Source organism: Dasypus novemcinctus, chromosome 2, assembly GCF_030445035.2.
Source record: "Dasypus novemcinctus isolate mDasNov1 chromosome 2, mDasNov1.1.hap2, whole genome shotgun sequence".
Taxonomy (NCBI): Eukaryota; Metazoa; Chordata; class Mammalia; order Cingulata; family Dasypodidae; genus Dasypus; species Dasypus novemcinctus.
In genome coordinates this window covers 50,873,984-50,881,414 of record NC_080674.1, presented here as the reverse complement: position 1 = coordinate 50,881,414, position 7,431 = coordinate 50,873,984, and positions in this window count along the sequence as shown.

Here is a 7,431-nt window from a genome sequence, read left to right as displayed (position 1 = left end):
CATTTACTTTTTAAATCTTTGCAATCTCACACTGACCCCACAACTCTATGAACTGCACTATGGAAGGGCTGAGGTAACTGACCTTTCTGCCAAATCCAGGCGCTTTTCTCAATCCTCTTTCTCCCTAAAACTCTGTAGCAGTTGACAATATGGAACTATAAAACTGTGTGTTATATAGTCATCATTTCTTACAATCCTCACAACAACCTTTTAAAGTATCCATTATTACCCACATTTTACAATTGGGGAAAACAGGTTCAGAGGTATTAAATAACAGTTTGAGAGAGGTGGTGCCAAACTTTCACTTAGTTCTTTCTACTACATCTCATTAGGTTTCAAAAGCAGGGAAGTGTAGAATGAGAATAAGGGAGATATACATATATAAATAAGAGAGATAAGAATATCTAAGAATAAGGGACATATACGTATATAAATATAGCATATATTTATGTTTGCATATAAAGCCTTCTGATTATTTTCTCTTTCTAAAGGCAGAAGTCAACTTAGATGGGCTTCCTTTAAGTATTGTTAATAATCTTTGGTAACATGCAATATATTGAAGAAATTAAATTATCTATGCCTAGATAACGGTTGAAAAAATATATACCAATATATTTTTTAAGACTGGATAGTTTTGGAGGTATGCTTATGGATGGTCTTCATTCAAATTTCCTATATTTTCAAATTTTATATTATATTATGTTCTAATTTGTATTTTACACTAAGAAGGAAATCAGATAATAAGAATGATCCACTCATTCAAAATATATGGTGGAAATTTTATTTTATAACTAGACTCTAGTTTCTGGGATACAATGATGAACATAATACACCTGATCTTCGTCTTTATGGAGCTTATAAACAAGCGAAATTCGCAAAGAGCTTGAGGCAGGAAGAACAAAGTACCTTGCTAAAAAGAGAACCAAATCTTGATTTGATTGATGCAAGAAGACCTCCTAGAAATATCTAAAGTTATATTTGGTAACTTGAGGAAAGGTAGCCAGGTGAAAGGAAGGAAGAAGAGAATTCGCTAGGCATCAGAAAAAAAAAAATCCAGGACTTATGGGTCTTATAAATTTTGTTAAGAAGTTGGCTGACATTTTAACGGCAGTGAAATGATTTAATTGACTTTTGAGGTGGGAATGACTAAGGATCTTGATCATATTTATTTTTTAAAAAGATCACCCAGAGTGCAGAGGGTTCATATTGACCTCAGTAACTCAATTAGAAAGATTTGTGGAGGTTTAACAATATACCAACTCTTGGGACACATCTAAGACCAATTCAACTCTGAAAACAAGGTCTATCATCTATTGCATATATAATTATCATTACCTATATAATATATCCTATATACATACACACACATATGTGAAACTACCCAGATGATTCTAGTACGCAGTCAAAATTGAGAAAATGGTGTGCTGTTACCAGGTCATACACAGTCAAAGAGCTAAATGTTAGTATCACTTCCCATCTCGGTGTTCATTGACATCATGTTGTTATCTTGTAATTACTCATGCTGGGAATATTTACAAGAGGAAAATTGGCAAATACTACATTAGGGGGCTTTCCATTTTTTCAGAGAAGTAATTGTTATCCATGTCCAGCATACCACTGATAAAAGATGGATGCAAGTCTAGATATAGAAAGAACTGTTAGAGCCAATGGTAAAAATCCAGATAAAAGCTTGAGAAATTTGGGAGATATTTAGGCTGTAGAAACAGAATTTGGTGATTGATTGGATATCGTGGGTTAAGGGAGTAGAAAGAGTTTAAAATAATTTCCAAGTATCTGGCTTGGACAACTGGGTACATGGTATTATCGCTAAGATAATAGGTAGATAAGAGGAAAAGTCTGTTTAACTGGGAGTAGAGTGGTTAAAAGAGAGGTTTTGACACACTGAATCTGAGGTTCCTGTGGGATAATCACTTGGGAATATCCACCAGCTAATTGGATACATAGCTCTGAAATTCAGGAGTGGGGGTCTGAAAGTTAAGATCTGAACTTCACTCACTTATAGATTGTACTTGAAGCTCTGGCAGCAGAAAAACTCACCTAGGGATAATGCAGAGCAAAACTGAAAGATGGCCTACTGTGGAAGCCTGGAGAAAACCAAGGTTAAGGGCCACAGAAAGAGGAGCCAATTGAGCCAATTAAGGGAGATGGTCAGAGAAAGAGGAGGAAAGGCAGAACTGAGTGGTATCACAGCAGCCGGGAAAAGAGAGTGACTAAAGACGAAGGGTATGGCAGCTGTATAGATGCTGTTGAGGTACAGAGTAAGACAAGGACTAGCCACCAGATTGCAGTGGGTTAGAAGCTGAAGCAACGGTAAATTCTTTCAAGATTAATATTACGAAAAGAGAAAATTTAAAGAACCTAAGGTTAAATTTTCGTTGATGTTCTTTGTCATTATTTTAAAATTGGAGAGATGAGAAATTTTACAACTGATGGAATTGGGTCATTGGAGAAGAAATTGAAGAAAGACCGGAGAGAAAGAAAAGAAGAAGTCAGGAAATGATGAGATACAGAATACAGAAGGATTTGCTTTAGACTAGACAAAGGACTTATTCTGATGTTAACTGGAAAGAAGGACGAAAGGATCCAATGCAGTTGCTTGTAAATTGTGAAGATTTTAGAAAAGAGGTGAAAAAGTCTCACAGCATTTATTTGCTTTGTGAAATGAAGGCAAACAAATTTCTGAGAAGGATCTGAATTTGATGGGTCAGAGTTGCGATGATATATATGAACTTTTTAAACAGTCACTAAGATTAAGAGGAAAGAGGGATAACAAGAAAAACCGAAGTATTTCCAAGCCTCATCCCCAACCCCAAAATGTAACTAACACCCAAACTTCAATCCTTATTTGTAGGCTCTAATATTTATCTTAGGAAATAGTTTTAACACATTGCTTCAATTTTTACCTTAAAATTGCCATATCACAATTCTGTATACCTAGCTACCCCTCTCACCTAAACTTTAGCCCTGAATTTTGAGTCAGGGTGTCAGCCCTTGGTTTGAATGCATATGGTGAGAGAAGACAACACTGTTGCAGAAGGAACAACCTCATCCTTTGAGACAGATAAGATTCCAAGAAGCACAAGACTTTAGGAAAGGGGACATGAGGTGGTGAGACCCAAAATTTTAGAAAATGTGAAGGCATCATGAAGGTACTGTTAGTTGAATGCCAAAACTGGGAAAAAGAGGGGAAATATATGTTAAATTAATTTAACAATGGACTGTGAATTGATGTGTAAACTAACAACATATTATTGTGTCATAATACAAGAATCTGATTTTTAAAATATGGCAATAGTTATTGTTTATTTTATTTGGGCACTTATTCTATTTCCTTGATTTCTTAGAGATTACATATAGTGGTTCTGAAATTAAATCTATAGGTTAGTTTTTATCACCCTGGGATATAAGACTTTGAGTTTTCTTTTCAGAAAGAATTTAAAGGAGATGATTTTGATACACCTGAGAATTAACAATAATTTAAAAGTATTCAGTATTTGCATCAACACACATGGAAGGGATTATCTGTAGTGTCCTACTTTCAATGTGAACAAAGCTTGCTCATAAAATGAAAATTCCCCTGAGTGACATCAACAATCTCCAGAAAATATAATAAATGTAAAATAATTTGTAATCTTTGTAATATATTGTACCATAAGGAAAAGATGCAAGCAAAGTAATAATCACAATTTCCAAGGTCAATAAGGAATCCAGAAATTCAAATGTTGGAGAGCACAAACAATACTTGGAAAAAGTGAATATAGATCATATTATCAATAGGGATTATTTAAATATCAAAATTATAACAAAATAAAGAAGAAAAAGACACCAGGTCACCAGAGCTTTGTAAAAATAGAAATTGAGATTATCCGACTTTCTTTGTCCTGATTCCAAATTCACAATCATTGCTGGAAACTGTAATGTGGGGTGTGGCATGCATTCTACCAAGAAAAAGTTGATTATATAATTCTCTTTAAACTTATGTTTAAATCTTCTTGTTTTGGATTTGTCCTTAATTTTTTAACCAACAAATCATAATACAGTACAAAACAATGAGATATTGTATTAAAATATCCTCTTACTCTAGAACAGCTAAAAATTATGGCTTCCAAATAAATGCTCAAAATAGTAATACCCACATGTATGAAAACAATATTCTTTAATAAAAAATACTGTACCTTGTAATTGAAGACATGATTTCAAATACAAAAAAATAAAAACTTTCACTAATCTTGATTACTATTTTAAAATACTCTAAAATCAATGATGTGTAGGATCATAAAAAGGAAAAAGATTAATTTTTAGTCTTGGAAAAGAAAAGATTGAATCTGTTACTGAAAATAGATCTATATATCACTCCTTGCTAAATATCATTTTAAATAATGTTTTCCTTTTGTTTCTGTTCTTTGGAGAGTAGAATCTATTTTTAAGGAAGTCAGAAAAAGATAAATAATATTTTTTAAGATTATTATGATATACTTAATATGTCTTTTTCAATTTTAGTTATCTTTTAATATAAAGCTATCTTATGGAAAAATGACTTTGGGAAAAAAGATTCTGAAGAAATAGAGACATTTTTGCCCTTTTATGAATGTGACTAAACCAACACCAAAGAAATGATGACAGATACATTACTCATGTCTTTCCCATAGACATAAATTGTCAAATTTGTTTTGAATGTTAGCTAATCAAATATGTGACTGGATTTTCAATTAATATCTCCTCAGCCAATATTTAAATTTAAATGCTTGTTTTTCCAAGTGAAAATTTAGCTCCTTTGATAGTATAAAACTCATCTCCAATCTTTTACCTCTTCTATTATTCTAATTTACTCCACCCCCCCATAATAGTGGAAAGCTTTCTCAAATATAAATCTTTTTCTACCTGAGCACTAAATCATATTTCTAGACTTTATTAATAAATGGAATATGTTAGAGGGTGACTCACCTCAAACCTCCTACCATTGTGATTGCAGTGTCACTATTTTAATGAAGCTCTGACCATCAACACATTAAACCTATATGGCAATTGCTAGTCATATTTATCCTAAATTATGCAATGCTTTCTCTCAGGTACAAAACATGGACTTGCCTTGTGCCACTCTTATGAATTCTGCCATACTTTCTGCTCTCTTTTGAGAATTTTGTTTTCAATTCCAAAATAGGCTTATTTTTCATTTGCATTGCTTATTCCAAAAACTAATAATTTCTTTATTTATAAAGAAGCTTTACATTACATGAATGTTACATCAAAAATATAGGGTATTCCCATTTACTCCCACTCCTCCTCCCACACATGCCCCCTTAAGAACATCTTTCATTCATGTGGTACCTTAGTTACAACTGATCAACACATATTGAAATATTGCTCCTAAGCATGGTCTATGGGTTACTTTATTGTTTACACTTTGCACTGCACAATTTTATAGGTTTTGACAAAACGTATAATGGCTTGTATCTGTCATTGCAATATCATGCAGAACAATTCCAATGTCCCAAAAATTCCCCATGTTATTTTTAAATTCAGGAAGTCATAGTTGTGTTCATTTTGGAGTCACCATTAGTTTTAGCATCTTTAGATACATGAGCCTACTTCATTCTCCTCAGTATTTGTTTATTTTACCAAACGGATTTTTCTTGAGTGTATGAATTGTTTTCTCCTCTTAGGTACCTTGACTAATTGTGCTATTTTATGAATTTTTTCCCAAGGAATAATTTACTGGTATTGAAAAAGGCATCAAATCTCCCAACTTATCCCTAAATAAACAAAAACAAAAGCAAAGCAGAAGGAGAAATGATCTGTATATATCTGGTAATAATAGCATAATAGCATCAAAAAGTAAACTCACCTTTGACGGAAAATGATATTCATATCATTTTTCCATGTATGAATGTTCAGAGAAAAAAGAATACTTTTAAAAAATATTTATTTATTTATTTATTTCTATTGGCCCAGGCACAAAGATTACTGCTTTAAAAAGTATTGCAATAGAAATAGGGAAAGGTGATTTATTTATATTTCAATGAAAGGCAAAAAAAAAGAGAAAAATCATTCATAGTCCCTGTTTCCTGCACTTCTTATACTCTTCCCAAACATGTGTAATTCAAAATTCAAGTTTCTAAATGTTAATTCTTCACCTCTGGATTTATGGCAACTCTACCTCTGAAAACCAGACTTTCCTGAATCTCTCTTCTGTTCTCTCTCTGTTTGCTAAAAATCTGTCACCATCAAAAGCCATCAATTTAGTGCCCTGATGCAAAAGGGAAAAAAGAGCTAACAAATTTAGATAAATCTTGACTTCTTAGTTTTGCTCCAGGTTTCTCTCTCCAGTTCTGTGGTGTAGATACCTTCGTCCTTAATATACCTATGCCATTTGATGGTAAATTTCAGCCATTTAAATTCACAAACCATTTCTTGTTTCTTACTTTGGCATTCTTATCACAATAGCCCCCAAACCTGCAGTCTTCCAGGCTCACATCTATAGCCAGGCTGTGATTAGAGTCTTTCTTTGCCCTCAGAGCCATTGGCTATCCCAAAATCTTACTCTGTAATCCACAGTTCTCTGAGATTCAGTGGATTCACATTTCCTTAGCCACCACTCTAATCTAAGAATGCATCCTAGAGCATCTGAACAGCAACAGCTGCCTGTGAGCCACTCTTCTTCCTCTCTCTTTTACCTCAAGTATAAACTCAGTTTGGAATTTACAGACTTGGCTCATCAATTGCAACACTAAATGGAAAACTTTTTAAAAAAACTCTCTAAAAGTTGGTTCACCTAGTTCCATACATCTTCTAAAGGAGCATTTTCATCCCCAGCTCTCTGAAATTGATCACATAATTCACCCATGAAGTTTCTTTCCCTTGCCTCTTTTCTTCATAAATTTCAATACCAACTCATCTTCTGAGTATTGCCACAAAATGATAATTCTGACTTTTGTTAAATTTCCTCATGTGTCTATAGAGTTTGGGCTATACAGTTATGAACTTGCTGTCCATATAAAGATTCTCCATTTAATTCAAGAAGTATATAAAACTCCTTAGATTTTATATTCCCTGAAGACTGATAACATGTCTTCAGTTTCTCTGTTTCCTTACTCTACATAGTATAGTTCTAGTTAGAGAAGCCCTACATGTTTGATGATTTAAATTATTAGTTCTATGAACCATATTACTAATATCTTTGATTCATCAGATCTAAGATCCTTTCACTCTTGATATTACCAGAAGTGTGAACAGATCTTCAAACAACATTATCATCATTCTTAGCTGACCTCCAACAATTCTAAGATGATGCCATGAGTTTTAAGAAATATTTCAAATTCAGAAAAATGTGAAAAAAGCTATCTTCAAAATCAAAGCAATAAAACAAAGTTAGCTGAGAACCTAGAATATATTAGGTAGATTCATATTTTA